The following is a 10,752-nucleotide window of genomic DNA, read 5'->3' on the forward strand; positions in this document are numbered from 1 at the left end:
TCGTCTTCATCACAATGAAAAAAAATTGCTTGAATTGACATGAGTTTAAGCAATTGACAGTCACTGTAATATGTATCCTAAAACATTTATGCTGGGTTTCATGAATTCTCAGTGAGCTTTCAATAATATGCTAAGCTATAACAACTACTTAGCAAATGATTTGACTGGGCAAAACTCATTTCTGTGCATTGCAATTCCCTTGTAAATATTTTTAAAAATGGGAAATTTTAAGATAAGTGACTATTTATGGCATTTCAGCCTCCAATTATATGTGTTCCAATCTTTATTTAGCACTCTGTTTAATGTTTAAAAAATTGATTAAAATTATCCTATTTCCTTCCTGGTGTATTACCTGTGAGAATTCTTTAATGTGCTTGATGACATCACAGCAGCTGCATTGTCAGGGTCCCATTGAACCAAGGACTAAAGGTCTTTGACCTGAAACATTAGCTGCTTTTCTGTTTCTATTTTACACTTCCAGCATATGCAGTTTTTATGATTTTCCCATTAAACCAATGCCTGACAGCAACCACAGGATTGCTAAACTTTTAGCAGGTACTTCCTTCAAGATTGCTGACAGAAAATTCTAAGTCTGTGACTCTAAAGGACTGATAAAAGCAGACAAGAACATATGAAATCGGAACAGGAATGGGCCACTTGGTGCCTCAAGCCTGCTGTGTCATTTAATAAAGATTGTGGTTGATCTGATTATAACCTCAACTCCATCTCTACCTTAAAAATATTCAAAGATTCTCTTCCTCAAAAGGAGGTGGAAGCGTAGTACCAAAGACCCAGGACACACTGAGAGAAACAATTATACCTTTTCCCTGTCTAACTTGGGTAACTACTTACTGTTAAACAGTGAGCCCTAGTCCTAGATCCTTCCACGTGAGGAAGCATCCTCTTCACGTTCACCATGTCAAGACTCCATTGGATCTTGTATATTTCAATCAAGCTGGCTCTTGATCTTCTAAACTCCAGTAGATACAAGCCTAGCCTGTCTAACCTTTCCTTATAAGGTAACCTACCCATTCCAGTTTTCAGTTTATTAAAGCTCTAAACTGCATCCAAGAAGTTGCCATCCTTCTTTAAACAAGGAAACCAATACCATACACAGTTCTCTGGATGTTGTCCCACCAATGCCTTCTATAACATGCATAATCTGCCTATTTTTGTTTTCAATTCCCATAGCAATAAACAGTAACAATCTGGTCATTTTCCTAATTACTTGAAGTATTTGTATATTCGCTTATTGTGAATTGTGCACAAGGACATTAAGACTGCTCTGCAATCTCTCAAAATGGAGAGAGCCACTAACAATCTTAGAACATCGAACAGTACAGGCCCTTTGGCCCACGGTGTTGTGCTGACTTATATAAACCTTATCCACATTCCATCTATCCCCCTCTCTATATCACCTTCCATAACCCTCTATTTTTCGTTCATCCATGTGCCTATCCAGGAGTCTTTTAACTGACCCTATCATATCAGCCCCTACCACCACCCCCCTCCCCTCCGGCAGTGCATTCCAAGTACCCACCACTCTCTGTGTAAAAAAACTACCTCTGACATACCCCCCAAACTTTCCTCCATGCACCTTAAATGGGTGACCTCTAGTACTGGTCATTACCGCCCTGGGGAAAAGATGCTGGCTGTCCACATTGTCTATGCCTCTCATAAACTTATATGCCTCTATCAAGTCTCCTCTCATCCTCCATCTCTCCAAGGAGAAAACCCCTAACTTGCTCAGCCTCTCCTCATAAGAGATGTTCTCCAATCCAGGCAGCATTCTTGTAAACCTCCTCTGCACCCTCTCCAAAACTTCCACATCCTCCCTATAATGTGGCAGCCAGAACTGAACACAGTATTCCAGATCTGGTCTAACCAGGGTCTTATAGAGCTGCAACATTACCTCTCTGCTCTTGAACTCAATCCCCGGCTAATGAAGGCCAGCACACCATACGCCTTTTTAACCACCCTATCAACTTGCGTGGCAACTTTGAAGGATCTATGTACTAGAGCCCCAAGATCTCTCTGTTTCTCCACACTGCTAAGAATCCTGTCATTAATCATGTACTCGGCCTTCAAGTTAGATCTTCTAAAGTGTATCACTTCACACTTCTTCGGATTGAACTCCATCTGCCACTTCTCTGCCCAGCTCTGCATCCTGTCAATATCCTGTTGCAACCTATGACAACCTTCTGCACTACTACACCACCAACCTACCCTTCCACTTCTTCGTCCAAGTCATTTATAAAAATCACAAAGAGCAGGGATCCCAGAACAAATCCCTGCGGAACACCACTGGTCACCAACCTCCAGGTCGAATACTCTCCTTCTACAACCTCCTTCTGCCTTCTGTTGGCAAGCTAATTCTAAATCCACACGGCCAATTTTCCATGGATCCCATATCTCATGACCTTCTGGATGAGCCTACCATGGGGAACTTTGTCAAATGCCTTGCTAAAATCCATATATACCACATCCACAGCTTTACCTTCTGTCTTGTCACTTCCTCAATAAACTCTATTAGGCTCATGAGGTACGACCTGCCCTTCACAAAGCCATGTTGAATATCCTTTATAAGACTATGCATCTCCAAATGCTCATAAATCTCATCCTTAAGAATCCTCTCCAATAGCTTGCCCACCACTGACATAAGACTAACTGGTCTATAATTCCCAGGATTATCCCTTTTACCTTTCTTGAACAATGGAACAACAAATCTTATGATCAGCTTACCATTTTCTGCCACTCCTTGTTTGTTCTGTGTTCTTTTGTTTGTCTTAGTGTCTGAGAGACCTTCATTGGATAAGTAAGTATATTTTTGAGGTGAGATTTTTGACCAGAAAGCCAAACCCATTTTATAGCTGTTTGGAGGAAACTGGTAAGAGTGCAATTTGATATCAATCTGATTGCTGATCCATTTAACTAGGTGTTTGATCATCTAAATGCAATATATCAATGATAAGTCCAGTATAACTGGTGAAAGGTTCTGTACAATTAATCAGCTAACAGGAGAAGGCAGCTGCAAAATCATCCATATCCTCAACAGTGGTATGGCCCAGGGTGTGAGTATCAAAGACAATCATATCACAGAATAGAACCATAGAAACATACAGCACAGTAACAGGCCCTTATGGGCCACCTTGTCCATGCCAACTGTGATGTCATTCACCTGCATTAGGCCCATATCCTCCTACTCCTTTTCCATCCAGATACCTGTCCAAATGCCATATATTGTAATAGTATCTGCCTTCACTAACTCTTCTGGCAGTTCATTCCAGATATTCACCACCTGTGTGGAAAAACTTACTGCTCAGATCTTTATATTTCTCTCTTCTGACCTTAAACCTGTGCCCTCTAGGTTTAGACTCCCCTGCCCCAGAAAAAAGATTCTGACTGTCCTATCTTTGTCCCTTATAATTTTGTAAACCTCTATAAGGTCACCCCTCAGCCTCTTACGTTCCAGTGAGAATAAACCCAGCCTATTCAATCTCTCCTTATAACTAAAGCACTCCATTCCAGGTAACATCCTAGTGATTGTCTTCTGAACTCTCTCTATTGCTACCACATCCTTTAGTGAGACAAACAGAACTGTACACAATACTCCAAGTGCAATCTAGCCAATGTGCAACGTGACATCCCATCTCTTATACCCAATGCCTCAGCCTGTGAGGCAAGCTTACCAAATGCCTTTTTCACTATCCATCTGTGTCACCACTTTCAGCGAGCTATGGACTTACACCCCAAGGTCTCTGTATATTAATCCTCTTAAGGTCTCTGTCATTTACTCTGTAAGTCCTACCAGAATTTGATTTACCTCACACTTGTCTGGATTAAGTTCCATCTGCCACTCCTTCCAGCTGATCAACATCCTGCTATATCTTTAAACAACTTTCTTTGCCATTTACGATTCCACCAATTTTTGTCTCATCTTCAAACTTACTGATTATACCCCCTACATTGTCATCCAAGTCATTTAATTACATTATGGAAAACAAAGGACCCAGCACTGACCCCTGTAGTACACAACTTGTTACAGATTTCCTGGCAGAAGGGTGTAGTATTTGCAACCATGTTCAACCAGAAGTGCCAAGTGGATGGTCCATTTTGACTTCCTTCTAGGATTCATGTCATCACTGAAGTCAATCTTCAGCCAAATGGATTTTCACCACATGATGTCAAAAAATGGCTGAGAGCACTCAAAGACAAGGGGACCAGATGTAATCTAGCAATAGAACAGTACAGTACAGTAACAACACTGCCATGCATGTGGAGAATTGCCTAGGCTCATTGGAGTCATCTAAAGCAGAACAAACATAATCTGGCTAACATTTGATCAATCAGTTTACTCTCAATTAGTGATATGTTGGAAGCTGATAATTCTGGCAGCAGCTTCTTTGTATACCTTCCTTCAGACTACTGCACTGTTGTGTCCCACAAAGATCTGGGTGTATACCCAGAAATCTTTCTGAAACGGTGGTGGTGAACTGGAAATATCATTAACCAGATTACTACTTGATTAAGTTGGTCAGTTAATCACTACTACTAACTACTCTACTGCTTTCATAAGTGTTTAAAATTAACTACCTTATCATTTGCAAACCTGCCCTCTTGACTCTTGGATGTGTTGCCACCATCTTCAGTCCAAAATCCTTTAGAATATTTATGTCTGAAAGAATGGAGACTTGTGCAACTATCTCACTTTTCAATACCCTGATCCAGTTCCATTTCTGTATAACTCTAGCTTCCAACCTGCCCCATCTTTCCCTGAGTTAATTTCTTATGATATGTTCATCCAACTTCTCAATTAGCTCCCTCACCTCCCAATTATTGCTAGTACTGCAAATGAATCAACTTGAAATGGTCCCTTTCTCCTTTACAAAATATTTCTGATGCTCATCTTTAGAGTTTTTCATGTTTTCTTCCAAGCTTCAACTCTGGTTCTCTGTCCCAGAATCTTGTTTGCATATCTTCAGTGACATTTGCCCTCTCCACAGGGCCAGAAACACTAATCGTAGCTACTGAAGCCATTCTCTGTAAGTATAACGATTCTTGCCCTTTGAAATTTCAGTAATGTGCATTACAGTGTCTCTTCAGCTTGTCTTCCCATGACAAAGTATGCTCACTTAATTCACTCCCAATTTCTTCAGGCACCACCTCTCAAAAACGAGGTGTCCTGTGTTCACTCCTGAGTATCCGATGATTCCAATTCTGAATTAAATAAATAATTGTTTTCCAGTTCTCGGACTTTTACATCTTAAGAAGATATGGCTGGATAACAACATTTGTTGTTTGTTACTGTGAAAATAGGCCAACATATTCAGATGAGTTATAAGATAAACAGGAAGTTCTGAACCTGCCCATCAGTTTACCACTGCTGTTTGCACAAATAGCATCTCACTTTTAGTCTTGTTATTTTTAAAAACTTGCTGGATTGGCACAACATGTCAAGAAAACTAAAATCCATAATTAACAGTTTAAGTACCTTGTAACAATGTGCTGATTTTGTTAATGGAATGCTTTTAAATCACCCCTGGTCAGAAAGAATAAATTGTTCAGTCTCATTCTTGAATCTCAGAAACATTTAAATACTTTTTGAAAGTCCTATTTTTAATCTTTGTTCCCTTTTTTTAAAATCCAATCTTTCCTCATTTATTTGCGTCTAATTTGGTTTGTATATTCTTGTACAGCCACCTTCTCCAAAGTTTCCCTGTTTCTCAATCAGATCCCATTGGTTATGGAAATGCAGTTTTGGTCACATTGCTCCGAGATTTGCATATACCCTCTGCATTCCATTATGAGTTTATACTTCCAGTATAATGTGGCACAAAGCTGAAAGAGTATATTTAAAAAAAAGGGTATGGTGTGTATGTGGTTTCTGACCTCGCATTTCCTCTGTTACTCATACTTCTGCTCTTACCCCATGTCTTCCCAGACAGAACAAAGATAGAGTTCCACTGGTCCTTACCTTTCACCCTATGAGCCTCTGCATCCAGCATATCATCCTTCGTCATTGCCGCTAGCTGCAACGAGATCCCGCCTCCAACCACATCTTCTCCTCCCCAGCCCTTTCCGCCTTCTGCAGGGACCACTCCCTCCGTGACTCACTAGTCCTCTCATCCTTCCACACTTCTCCCTCCCTGATCCCTGGCAACGTCCTTCCACCTCCTCCCTCACCACCATCCAGGGATCTAAACATTCCTTCCAGGTGAGGCAAAGGTTCACATGCATCTCCTCCAACCTTGTCTACTACATTCAGTGCTCCCGAACAGGTCTATGGCAGATGCATTCTCCCTGGCCCTATGCTCATTTCTGGAGCATCTGGACAGTAAAGACATCTACATTAGACTATTGTTTATTGACTACAGCTCTGCCTTCAATACCATCGAAGACCCCACCCCTCACACTCACTTTGGGAAATCAGACCACTAGGCTGTGCTCCTTCTCCCTGCATACAAACAGAAACTGAAACGGTAGGATCCGGTACAGAGAGTCATGCAGTGCTGGTCTGAGGAAACAGATAAGCTCCTACGTGACTGCTTTGAGACAGTGGACTGGTCCATGTTCAAAGACTCAGCTGCCAGCCTTGATGAGTATGCCACCACCATCACAGACTTTATCAGCAAGTGTGTTGAGGACTGTGTACCAAAGAGAACAATACTGGTGTTCCCAACAGGAAACCATGGATGAACCAGGAGATACACTCCCTACTGAAGTCGAGGACTACTGCGCACAAACCTGGTGATCCTGACCTGTACAAGAAATCCAGATACGACCTTCGGAAAGCTATCAGGGATGCCAAGAGGCAATACCGACTCAAAATAGAGTCCCAGACCAGCCGTCAGTTATGGCAGGGCTTACATGCCATAACAGTCTACAAGACGAAGACGGGCTGCATAGTTAACAACAGTGCATCCCTTCCTGATGAGCTTAACACATTCTATGCACGTTTTGAACAGAAAGGAAGTGGATTGTCACCACCCACCCTGATAGCCTCCAATGCAACTGATGACATAAGATCAGTCTTCCGGAGAGTGAACCCAAGGAAAGCATCTGGACCAGATGGTGTCCCTGACTGTGTGCTCATATCTTGTGCTGATCAGCTGGCAGAAGTATTTGCAGACATATTTAACCTCTCCCTGCTTCAATCTCAGGTTCCCACCTGTTTTAAGAAGACCTCTATCACCTCGGTACCGAAGAAAAGCAAGGTAACATGCCTCAATGACTACCGACCAGTGGCTCTGACATCCACCATCATGAAGTGCTTTGAGAGGCTGGTCATGGCACGCATCAACTCCAGCCTCCCAGACAATCTCGACCCACTGCAATTCACCTATCGCTGAAACAGGTCTACAGCAGACGCCATCTCCCTGGCCCTACACTCAGCTCTGGAGCATCTGGACAGTAAAGACACATACGTTAAACTATTGTTTATTGACTACAGCTCTGCCTTTAATACTATAATCCCAAGCAAACTTGTCACCAAACTCTGTGACCTAGGACTCAACACCTCCCTCTGTAACTGGATCCTTGACTTTCTAACCAACAGTCTGCAATCAGTGAAGATAGGCAGCAAGGCCTCCAGCATGATTATTCTCAGCACTGGTGTCCCACAAGGCTGCATCCTCAGCTCTCTACTCCCTATATACTCATGACTGCGTGGCCAGATTCTGCTCTAACTCCATCTACAAGCTTGCATATGATATCACCGTTGTAGGCCGTATCTCAAACAGTGATGAGTCGGAGTACAACAAGGAGATAGATAGCTTAGTGGAATGGTGTCATGACAACAGCCATTCCCTCAATGTCAACAGAACAAAAGAGCTGGTCATTGACTTCAGGAAAGGGGGCAGTGTATATGCACCTGTCTACATCAACAGTGCTGAGGTCGAGAGGGTTGAGAGCTTCAAGTTCCTGGGAGTGAACATCACCAATAGCCTGCCCTGGTCAAATCACATAGATGCCAAAGCCAGGAAAACTCACTAGCACCTCTGCTTCCTTAGGAGGCTAAAGAAATTTGGTATGTCCCCTTTGACACTCACCAACTTTTATCAATGCACCATAGAAAGCATCCTATCTGGATGCATCACGGCTTGGTACGGCATCAGCTCTGCCCAGGACTGCAAGAAACTGCAGAGAGTTGTGGACACAGCCCAGCACGTCACGGAAACCAGCCTCCCCTCCTTGGACTCTTGTCTTTATCTCTTGCTGCCTTGGCGAAGCAGTCAGCATAATCAAAGACCCCACCCAACCAGGTCATTCTGTCTTCTCTCCTCTTCCATCGGGTAGAAGATACAGGAGCCTGAGGGCAGGTACCACCAGGCCTAAGGACAGCTTCTACCACTGTGATAAGACTATTGAACAGTTCCCTTATACGATGAGATGGACTCTGACCTCATGATCTATCTTGTGACCTTGCACCTTATTGCACTGCACTTTCTCTGTAGCTCTGACTTTACTCTGTACTATTATTGTTTTTACCTGTACTACCTCAATGCACTCTGTACTAACTCAATGTAACTGCGCTGTGTAATGAATTGACCTGTACGATCGGTATGCAAGACAAGTTTTTCACTGTACCTCAGTACAAGTGACAATAATAAACCAATACCAATACATTCTTAATTAAAAATGAGGTAACCATATAACAATGCAATTACCATCCTGCTGTATCTTATCTATATATTTTTATATGCTGAATCTTAAAAATTTAGGGAATTTTTAAAAAAGAATTGAAAACAAAGGGGCATTTTTTTCACATTTAACTTCATTGTTTAATGCAGGCAGGTAAGAGATGTCAGGGAAGTGTAACAGATGCAATTCCAACTCCACCTCATTTTCTGGAGGTGTTATTGTCTGATGAAACACGTTGAGCATTATGTTGTCAGTTAATAGTAATGTGTGGTTTCTTCAGAAATGTGAATCAAAATAACCACTAGATTTCAAAACTGCAGATTCAGTTCAAAGTAGAACTTTGCAACCATTTCCTTACCATCACCCCATATTTAAACATTGGAATCTTTTTGTGACCCAAAAATGATGCAGTCAACATGTCACAAAATATGTGTTTTTCAAGTTTTTCAACCCCAATGATTATCTTTGAACCCCAAACTGAGTCTTGGACACAAGATTGGGAACTGCTAGTGCATAGGTGAATATCTAACTTCACACTACAATAAAATCCAATCATCAAACATTTAGGGCAAGTGCGCATGAATTTGAGCAGTCTACTCAGTCATTGCAGTTATGGACCAACAATTCTTTGTTTCAGAGTTGAAGTCTCACTGGGGCGAGTTAAGAAGTACATCCTGAAGTATGCCAATCTGTGGGCTAGCATAACCATGAAAATTGGTATTTTTATCAATTTACAAGCTTAACTTTACTGGTGATAATTGGAATATGGGCAGATTGAAAATAGTATTAGTGTAAATGGGCGCTTGATAGCTGACATGGACTTGGTGGGCCAAAGGACCTGTTTCTATGATATCCTTCTCCAGAAGGCCTCCTTGATCTGGTGGTCTGTGTTTTACTCAATTCAGTCCCATAGAGTGTTCACTCTCAGCCAGCTGAAGTGGTCTATAAACAAATCAAAAAACTAAACATGCTGAAAATCTGAAATAAAAACAGAAAATGCTAGAAACACTGAGCATCTGTGGAAAGGGAAACAATTAACGTTTCAGCCCTGGGAGGCTTCATCAGAACTGGGAAAGAGAGAAACAAGTTAGTTTTAGGTGACAGGGAATGTGAAAGAGGGGAGTGGGTGGAATAAAGGGAATTTCTTTGCTAGGTTGATTCAGAATGACCTCACGTGGCAGTTAAAATCAGATTAAGCTTCTTTATGACTGTAATATGTCATTAATGGTAAGGATGTAGGACAAGCCCAGCTGGCCAAACAATGCCAAAAAATGGGAAACAAATGCAAAATCTGAGCAAAAATAATGGCAGGCAAAAATATGCAAAAAAAGTGAAAGACATATTGGGTTACCTAAATTTGGAGAATTCAACTACTAAGTGCGTAAGACTGCAACATGCCTAAATGGAAGTTGAGATGTTGCTCTTCAGAGTTGTCTTGGGTCTCGTAATGGTGGAGAAGGTTACAGACAGAGAGATTAGAGTGGAAGGCATTTCAGAAGCACCTGTCTCTCCATCAGAGTAAATGCGACAGAGGTGAAGGAAATGAGAAACAGGAATGGAGTCCTTTCAGCAGGCAGTGTGAGAGGAAATATAATCAAGGTAATTGTGGGAATCTGTGGTCTTGGAGTGGATGTTGGCAGCTAGCCTGTGCCCTAAGGTGGAGATGGAGATGGAGAGAAGTGATTTAGAATGTGATCAGAGGATTAGTTTAGGTTTGTGTGGAGAAATTAGTCTAATTAAATAAGTTAGGGAGGAGTGGAGGTCACACAAAGTTAGACACTTGGAGGAACTTGAGGGCCTATGGAACACAAATTTAATTGCTTCAAATGAGACTACCTGATTTTGGTTAAAATCACCCCATACAAGGAATGGTCCTGTGATGTGTATTTCTGGATTAGTTTCAATTATTTATGGAAGTCAGAGAGGAATTTTGCCAAGTTTTCCCCTTTTTTGCCTTTTCTCAGAGATAGTTTACCACTGAGTGGAAAAAGTCTGTTATCGCAACATAGCTGGACAGACTGGATTCACCAATACATCTCTTCTACTTGTTTCCTTGTTAGACCTTGTCCTACAATCTTTTCCACTGAGAAGAACTAGCACAGAAATATAATA

The sequence above is a fragment of the Pristis pectinata genome, chromosome 10, assembly GCF_009764475.1.
Source record: "Pristis pectinata isolate sPriPec2 chromosome 10, sPriPec2.1.pri, whole genome shotgun sequence".
NCBI lineage: Eukaryota > Metazoa > Chordata > Chondrichthyes > Rhinopristiformes > Pristidae > Pristis > Pristis pectinata.